The sequence below is a fragment of the Zingiber officinale genome, chromosome 7A (assembly GCF_018446385.1).
Source record: "Zingiber officinale cultivar Zhangliang chromosome 7A, Zo_v1.1, whole genome shotgun sequence".
NCBI classification, from domain to species: domain Eukaryota; kingdom Viridiplantae; phylum Streptophyta; class Magnoliopsida; order Zingiberales; family Zingiberaceae; genus Zingiber; species Zingiber officinale.
In genome coordinates, this window is record NC_055998.1 from 116,957,512 (window position 1) to 116,967,744 (window position 10,233).

At 35.6% G+C, this 10,233-nt stretch overlaps 1 pseudogene; it reads right to left on the bottom strand.

The window, feature by feature from the left end:
• Positions 1-6,993: 6,993 nt before the first annotated feature.
• LOC121999640 lies at positions 6,994-8,755 on the bottom strand (annotated as a pseudogene).
• Positions 8,756-10,233: the final 1,478 nt, after the last annotated feature.

Sequence of the window (10,233 nt, forward strand, 5' to 3'; positions counted from 1 at the left end):
AGCAAATTTAAGTTTTGGCTCCTCCAAATAGAGATCCATTTAAGATTTTCCAGCACTTCTAATTGTTTGACTCTCATATGCCATCATTTCTTGTATTAATTGGAATAGTGGTGACAAAAAAATTATAAATCAATCAGATAATACAAGAAAAAAATATTAGAGTACTTACATCAAAGATTCTTTTGTTCTTTTCTTTAACTCCTACACTTTGTGAAAGTGTATGTGTGGTAGAAGATTGTGGTTGTGAAGAATTTGTGTTGTTAGTATTAGAATACTAGTCAAAAAAGCGTATACAATTTTGCCTTCACAAGATCCATCTTCTTTTGGCATTAAATACAATCACTTTCAACCTTTGAATAAAAATAATCCAACATTGAAAGCTTTATTCATGGGTCAAGAATAGTTCCAAATGCAAGCACCATGCTATATTGAGTCCAATACTTGTCAAACTTCTCCATCATTTTTTTACACATACAACTTATCACCTCATCTTCATTCGATAAGTTTTCCTTTAACAAAACTTCAATCTTCTAGACTTGCATAAAATATAAATTTGATATAGGATAAGAAGAACCAGAGATCAAATTAGTAGTGTCATAAAATGGCTCAAGGAACTCACATATTTTCTCTCCTATTTTCCACTCTTCACTTGAAGGACAATATTTATAATTCTTGTCATTGAATTGAAGAGAAGCAAAAGCTTTTTTTATATTTGATGACACTATCCAACATTAAATATGTTGAGTTCCAATGAGTAGACACATCCAATCGCAAACCAATACTATTATTAATGTTACCAATTGCTTGTACACACTCTCCAAATTTTTTCATCCTAGTCTCTAAACCTTTAACATACTTGACCTACTCTCTAATTTTATTCAAAGCTATAGTAGCCATTTTCAAACCTTCTTGGACAATGAGATTCAATATATGAGTAGAACAACGAATATGAAAAAAATTACTATCACATAATAAACTATCATGCAAAGAGAGTTGCTCATTCAAATGAACTTGCATGTTATTGTTACTAGATGCATTACTCAATGTCAAAGAGAAAACCTTTTTCTCAATCTCCCATTCCTTCAAATATTCAAACAATTGTACAGCTAATTCAACTCTTGAGTGTGGAGGCAGTAGATGAGAAAACTAAGTATTTTACTATTCAATTTCCAGTCATTATCAACAGAATGGGCAGTCAAACAAATATAACCCTCACTAGTGCACGCAGTCCACAAATCTAAAGTTAAACAAACTCTATTTTGAATAGTAGGCAAAACATACTTGAGTTTCTCTTTCTCCTTCAAGTAAATTCGATTAATATAAAAAAATAAGAGTATTTCTAGAAATGCATGCAACATCAGGATTTATGTACTTCGTCCAAGCTCTAATACCATCTTACTCAACAAATAAAAATAATAAATCATGTCTGATGATTACACAAGCTAGTAACTCACGTGAAATCTTTTAATTTATTTTCTTAGACCTCATCTTCCCATTTTGATCAAGAACGATTTGTCCTACATCATGAAACATTAATTTGTCACAAATTTTAAATTGACACCATAACATAGAAATTTCATATTGTTTACCCCCACACTTATACTGTTATTTACATCCAATACATTTAGCTTTATCTATACTATCAACCCGTTTGATTTTCTTAAAACACACCCAAATATCAGAAGTTTCTTTAGACCTTTTAATTGATCCCTTGTCATGCTTAGCACTTTCCAATTCATCATCTAAAATAATAGTTTGCTTTTGAGAAGTAGAGTCCATCTTAAAATCAATTTAAAATACAATAAATAAATAAATTTAGTTTCTAATTAAATCAATCAAACAAAAACTCTGCATGTCAATAGCAGAATATCACCAATTTATTTTTATGTTAGCCTTTTAGATGGCAAAACAAATCAATCAAAACATACAAGATATGTTGAGCATCAAAAGAGAGAACTAGTATCGTAGAACAATCAATAAATGCTAAAATATTAGAGAGTAGGAACTGTGGGCTACTGGCAAATAGAAAGAAATTAGGAAAGGAAGCCAAAAACTCTTACCTCAAAGTCTCAAACAAGAGTATGGAGAGTATGAGACCGCCGAACTTGTGGATTCAAGCTTATCATCTATCGAATTCGAAGTTGGACTGCCTTATTTAAGCACTCTACACTCTACAGGCTTTATGCGGCTACGAGGAGGCGTTGAGGTAGATGCGTGCGAGGCGGAATGTCGTTCTTCTTGAAGGTCGTGAGGAGGTGTTGGTCGTTGATAAGGCAGGTGGGTGCAAGCCTGCGACTCTGCTAGCACAAGGTAGGCGGTGATTTGACTACAAGTGCTTGGAGAGAGTGCGCCTGTAGTTGCGACTTTGCGAGTGCGACTATGCAAGGTAGGCGTTGAGGTAGACACGACTACAGGGAGGCATTGAGGTAGATGTGTGAGAGGCGGAATGTCGTTTTGCTTCACGGCTATGGGGAGGCGTTGGCCACTGATGAGGCAAGTGCGTACGAGCCTACGACTTTGCTAGCAGTAGGCGGTGATTCAACAGCAGGTGCTTGCAGTGTGTGCGCCTGCGACTGTGACTTTGCGAGTGTGACTATGCAAGGTAGGTAGCGGCGATTCGATCAAGTCGAAGCAGTCTCAAGCGGATGGGAAATAGGGTTTTAACTTTTAACTTTTATGTTCTACTGTTACAGCTACAATAACATGAGAAATCTTAACCATTGGATTGATATTTATTATTCATTTATAATTCTAATTTAGTTTGAAATATTGATTGATTTTTTTTTTGTGAGATCCGCGAGCCAGCCCGAGCCCGCCACAGGTTAGCCTGCTTAGACCCGCGACCCGTGCGAGATGATCCATTTATGCCCTCTAGATGATGGGTTGATAAATTTTCAACCCAACTCACTTAAATTATTTGGTAGGGCAGGCCAATCCGACGGACCCAACCTAAATTGATGGCTCTACCTAAGAAATATGGCATATCCACTAGCAAAATGTCTATCTTTAGCAGATCCAGCCCAATCTGCATCATTGTAGGCAATCAACTCTCGTGAGGACTGATGATATAAAATAATACCATGTACAATAGTGTATTTGAGATATCCAAGAATTCTCTTAACACCTTTTCAATGGTGTTCAGTATGAGCATGCATAAATTGACAAACATGATTCACAGCGAAAGTAATATTGGGTCTTGTAATGGTGACATATTGTAGAGCACTAACAATGCTTCGGTATATCTGGGGGTCAAACATTGAAGAGGAGGATGAAGGTGCAGTGAAACCACCTTCAATTATTGGTGTGGAGATAGAATGTGCACCATCCATTCAGGGTCGGCTCAAGGCATAGGGCATTAAGGCCTATGCCAAGGCCCCTATTATATTGGGGCCCACAAATTTTACATATGTATACCTATATAAATTAAATATGAATATTAATTTAAAAACATATGAGTATGAATATTAAATATTTAAAATATAATTAAAATAAATTTTGGTCAAGATTTATTTTTATCTTAATTTAAATTTTTTTACTAGCTAAATTATATTTGGTCAAAAATTTTAAATTTTTTATAGATTAAATTTGGATCATTTTTATTTTTTTACTCGTGTTAGATTTAATTGATAATTTTATTTTTTTTAATGATAAAAATTAAATTTTATTAATAAATTAAAAATATTTATTGGTTACACTTAATTCATATATATATATATATTTGATTTTTAATAATTCACCATCAATATTTTCTAACTAAATATTTTTGGATAAATAAATTTTATTAATAATTTATCAAAGTTAAAATTGATAAAAAGGCAGTTTAATTCATGAACCTCCCTTCAACGAGGGATTCCAAGGAAGAGTCTATTATACGTAGTAACTATATCTAGTAATTGAATCTATTTCCTCTAGGTCACACAATAATTTTACTGGTGTGTCAAGATTTTTCCTCCTCAAAGTTAAAAATGATTGATATTTTTTTTAAAAAAATTATAATTAAAATGTATATTAATAGTATTACAATAATTTATTACTGTTTATAAATTAGATAATATAAAATATTTTTTATTTTTAAAATTTTACTAATAATAAAAAAGTGAGGTTTGACATAAGATAAAGTTATTGCTACGTGGCCTAGTTGATCATTGCTTTTAATAGTATAAATAATCATTGACAATATATAAAAATGCCCTTTTAAATCTTACTAACAGAATTAAATGTCGCCCCCGGGACATGATTAAGTTGACTAATACGGGGTAGATATTGTTACAATGGGCAAGGTGTTGAATCTCGGCAGAGTCAAGAAAAATGCTCTCCCACATTAGCTAACTGTAGCTTCCTGATTTACCTCCTCACAGATGGTCATAGGGTCAGTCGTGTTGGGCCGCTAGGATGACAAATTCCACCTTTTACTATAACTAATAAAATTAAATGTTTCTAATAATATTTATTTAAAAAATATTAAATTCTTTTTTCCGCCTAGGACCTCAAGAATGATTGAGACGACTCTGCATCCATTTAACTCATTGTAGAAGTTTAGTAATATATTTGCTCTGAGAGAGAAGCCAACCTTCAGAATGTGAGAGAAACTCTATGCTAAGGAAAAAACGAGCATTGCTAAAATCCCGAATAGAAAACTCTTAACAAAGAAGATGGAATAGAGTAGTAATGTCATTTTAATCACTACTAGTGATTAATATATCATCCACATAAATTAAAATAAATATTGAAAATTACTTATTACATTTGTAGAATAGGGAAGAATATGTTTTTGTGCCAAAAAATTCTTTAGTATGAAGCCAAGTAGATAGATGATGAAACCATGCACGAGATGCTTGTTGAAAACCATATATAGATTTCTAAAGTTGACACATATGTGTTGGAAGTTGCGAGTAGATAAATCCAGGTCGTTGCTCCATATAAATAGTTTCTTCAAGGTGTCCATGAAGAAAAGCATTGGAAACATCTAATTGTTGTATCGACCAATTGGAGCTAACAATTATAGATAGTAGCAATCTGATAGTTGTAATTTTGACGACTAGATTAAAAGTATCATTGAAGTCAATACCTCGTTGTTGATTAAAACCTAGCAACAAGATGAGTTTTGTAACATTCAATAGATCCATCTGCACGATACTTAATTCAGTAAACTCATTGAGCCCATAATATTTATAGATGGAGTACGAGGAACTAAGCTCCAGGTTACATTGTAAATAGGAGTATCAAATTCTGTAGTAATTGTAGTACGCCAATTTGGATCTTTGATTGTCTGTTTAAAGCTAGAAGGTTCAACAAAATTTGAAGAAGTAATAAGAGCACATGAAAGACGATAACGAGTGGAACTTGGTTGACATCGTGCATAAATATCACTTAGAGGAAGCATTCGCCGAGGAGTATCATCATCAGAGCTACTCGGAGATGAGTGGTCAAATGGATGAGAATCAAAACTAAAGAATAGATCACCACTAGCCGCTAAAGAATTTGTGGAGATGGAGCAGGACCCAAGATACCTCCCCTTGTACTTTCAATATGCCCTGATGAATCAATATATGAGGATTCTAGTATATTTCTTGGTGATATTAGATAAGTTCCTTGATTATTTGAAGGAGGATATGAGGTAGCAACTACAAACAAAAAAAATTTATCAAAAGTAACATGTCGAGAAATATATATCCACCCGGTTGAAATATGGAAGTAATGATACCCATGATGCAAATTATTATAACCAAGGAAAACACATTATAGAGAGCGAGAGTTTAACTTGTGTTTAGAGTATGGTCGTAGCCAAGGATAACATGTGCAACTAAAGATACAAAAGAAAAGTAATCTGGAAGACAATTATAACATCTTTCCAAGGGACACTTATTTTGAAGTAATGGAGTGGGTAAATATTGATAAGGTAGACTACAGTTTGGACAACATCATCCCAAAATTTAAGTAAAATTGAGGCATGATTAAAAAGAACTAAGCAGTTTCAACCGTATGATGATGTTTTCTCTCGACATATCCAATTTGTTCAGAAGTGTGGGGACAAGAGACTCGATGAAGAATGTCATAGGAAGTAAGATTATGATAAAGCATTTGATACTCTCCACCTCAATCAGAATGAAAGAAGAGTATTTTACACAAGACAAGACTAATTGATCATTCTTAAATCAAATAGTATAGGATGGATCATCTTTTTAAGGTGGAGATGAAGTACCATCAGCATGACTAAGTAAGTCGTGACCACAAAGTAAAGAAAAAAAATTATAATTTCTAAAGAAAATAATTTTCATGGTCAAGCTTAACGAAAAAAGAAGGAACCATATGAAAAGGGAAAGATATATTTTGTGATGATGTAGGGATGCTTTTTTTTTTTTGTTTTTATTCTTTTCAGTCTAACAGAACGAAAAAAAAACACGATGAAAGAAAAAAAACGAAGAGAAAAATAAAATGAACAAATAACAACTTTGCCTTGTACGACTAACGTTGTCGAAGTTACTGCCATCGACGGAAAAGAGTTGTTAATGAAAGAAAAAGAAAAGCTATTGCTGTCGAAGTTGCCAAAGTTGCTGCACTGTAGACGATGATATTAAACTTGTATGTACAAACTCCTATATCTACTATAATAAAAATTCGGAAGAGGAAAATTAAGAGGAAGAGAAGATGATTCTAATACCATATTGAAACTAATAGAGGAAGAAAAGAAATAGAACTGAGAATAATTCTTTAATCTGTATTTACTAAAGTCAATAGACTTATTTATACAAGTTGTCCAAATAATAATGAAAAGATTAAATATGAAATACAATTTATAAGCATAATAATAAATATAATAGATTTAAAAGTATTATTCTTATTATTTAATTCATATAGATCTTAATTAATTGTATGATAAATCTCAATTGATTAAAATTAATTTGAGATTATTTTTAATTATTGTGCTCCAACTTATTATTTGAGCTTGAATACTCACCATAAATGAGAGGCACAGGAGAAAGGTCACCATCGTCAAAGATACCATGGTGATTCTTTTACTAGTGAACGAACCCATGACAGATCAGGCTCATCTACATTTCCACGCATCTCAAAGGACGATGATCGCTTGAGACGACCAAGCTCTTCGCGATTCACTCTCCAAACAGGGCAGCCAACAATTGGAGAAGAATTCGGTGCAAGGCCACGTAAAGTCTGCTGCTGTTTCTGCCTCATTGGAGAGGGAGGCTCCGCACCTCGTGTTGACATGAAACTAGGGGAAGATGCATGAGTGATGCCTGTAACAAAGAAGAATGAACAGGCAAATGTTGGGCATCAGCAGCCCTTGGTGAGAATACACCAGTGCTAATCGGTGATATCAAACCATGCTGCTGTATTTGACTGAATATAGCAGCCCTGTGAGATGGCGAAAAAATGGACCCCTGATCAGAATTAAACCTAGGAGATGGAGCAATCTCAGCTAATAAAAGCTCATCAAGAACAAAGCGGTTCCCAACCAACATGCTCAGGCGACATTAGCATACATCATTTAACAGCTGTTGAGTATCAAACTCAAAGGTCCTCCATAGGCATATTTCTTGCACTGAGAGATGAGCACAGCCTACTTGATTGGATATTGCTTGCAGGAAGATTCAGGATAGGCAGATTTGGCTGAGGCCAACTTGAGATTGAGTAGGCAGATGAAGACATGGGCGGCTTGAAGGGAGACATAACAGAAGAAACCGAAGATGGAGATCCAGGCATAATACCTAAAGTTGCAGCCATCTCCATGGCAGCAGAGGATGATAACCGGGGAGAGGGCACAGCAGATCGCCAGTCGACATATAAAGTGGGAGTAGCTTCTCACTCGCGTGTGCAAAGAAACAAACCCGCCGAGCACAACTGGTACCATCTTTGCATAGCCTAGTTCCATACTGTGCTTGATGTAGCCAACACTCAAACATCCCATGAGCATACTTTGGATATATCTCCTCTCCGGCATGCTCCTTTTTGAAACTCCGGGCAAGGAACACAACTCTAGTGGTACTTGTACTTCCTTGGATCACGCCGGCGAGCATTCTCACCTGGATGGACAAAAGGACACTCAATCCAGTCAAGGGAATTATAAGCCCAAGAGCAAGGTCGAATTTTGTATTTGGAAGAGGAGAATAAAATAAATAAACTCAACTTAATTCATTAGAGAAGAAATATATTTATATGCTTATTGGATAATTACTAATCTCAAATACAATAAATTTAGATTTTTTTTTAAATTTTATCTTCACCAACTTTTATCCTTATCAAAATTACCACCTCATCAAATTCTATCTTTATCTTATCACAAACTCTCATCCAAAATTACCACCTCATCATTCTATCTCTATCCATAATATTTTATTTCCATCAATAAAATTAAGTTTAATTTCCAACACCCCCTTTTAAACTTAATTTTGTGACTCCAAGCAAATATCGCATCTTGATGAAGTATTCAAATTTGAGTGGCTTGGTAAAAATATCAGCAACTTGATCTTGAGACTTTATGTATTCCACTTGCATATCTTTTCTTGTAACACATTCTCTGATATAGTGATAACGTGTATCGATGTACTTATTTCTATCATAGAAAATTGGATTCTTTGCTAGTATTAATGCATACTCATTATCAACTCGAACCTTAGTTGTCTTATGCCCTTCAAGAAGTGGAGTTAACCCCCCATGTACCTTATTTTTCAATCACCTTGACTTTATCCATCACATCTTTCCATTTTTTGCTCTTTATAGTTTCTTGAAAATCCATAGGCTCACAATTGGCAAAGAGGCAATATAGAATAAGATTATCTTGATTTTCAGTTATCTCATAAATTTCTCGTAAGCTTCTAAAGCATGGTACTCTTTCACTTGAATTTTCACTTGAAGTTGATGCAGATGAATTTCCTTGAGTACTTGATATTGATGTTACTATTAGAGTAGTAGGCTCCTCTCTTGTTTGCTTCACCCTTGGTTGCTCCACATCTTCTTCTTCAAACTATGGGAAGAAGTTGTAATCTTCATTTTGAGATTCCCAATTCCATTTGATGTGGCGATAACGAGGGGCCCACTCTGCAGGGGTTAGTTGCCAAGATGGAGGTCAAAGTTTGGGCAGTCAAAGTTTAGGTATCATATGGCCAAACAGATGATAATCGTATTGGTCGATCGGATGATATGTAGAATTCGGGCCGAGCAACTACCTCGCTCAACCCTGCAACAGGACTCGGCCCAGGCGCAGCGGAGTTCCGGCTGAGCAGACGTGGCACAGGAGCAGCGAAGTTCCGGCCGAGCAGCTAATCCGCTCGGCCTAGCAATGAACCCACTGTGTTATCTCTCGACATCCTTTTGGGAGTTATTGCCGCTGACACCAGGCATGGTCAACAAGGAGATCATACGACGGAAACTTCTACTATCACATCAGAGATATGCTCGGCTTGTTAAGGTATTGTGTCAGGGACACTTTACTGACAAGTCTTTTCAGGAGAAACTTCAAGAAGCGTGCTCACTTAGGGAAGCGTGCACGCGCACTACAGAAACTATATAAAGGGGGTCCAAGAATCAACGGAGGTACACGATATATACTATTTACGCTACAGTATTCATTCTTGTTGCTCCGCCTTCTACATCATCATCTGTGACTGACTTGAGCGTCAGAGGGCCAACACCGGGGACCCTTTCCCTGACTCGGCACTGACGTCATCTATTTTGTAGGGAGGATCAAAGTTTACGGGCAGTTAGCGGGACCTCCACATCCCCAGCTTTCCATCTTATCGACTTTCGGGTAGGATCACCATTCTTCTTCTTCATTAAATGCAACATCCCAGCTGATGATTGTCTTCTTGGTATCTGGATTGTATGGCTTCTTACTTTTATCATTCAATTTTCTTCTTGCTTCATCAAGCACATGAACATGAGCTATACTCCCAAAAACTCTTAGATGAAAAATCTCAGGCTTCCTTCCGCTCCATGTTTCTTGTGGTGTCTTGTCCCACACACTCTTTGTTGGTGCTAGGTTGGATAAGTATACTGCACATGCAACCACTTCTGCCCAAAGTTCCTTTGGTAGCCTCTTGCTTTTGAGAATGCTCCCTGTCATGTCAAGGATGGTTCAATTCTTTTTTCCACTACTCCATTTTGTTGAGGGGATCTTGGAACTATCAAGGTCATCTTATTTCGTAGGCTTCACAAAATTCTTGAAACTCCTTTGAGGTAAATTCTTCTCCTCAATCAAAACACATAGCTTTGATC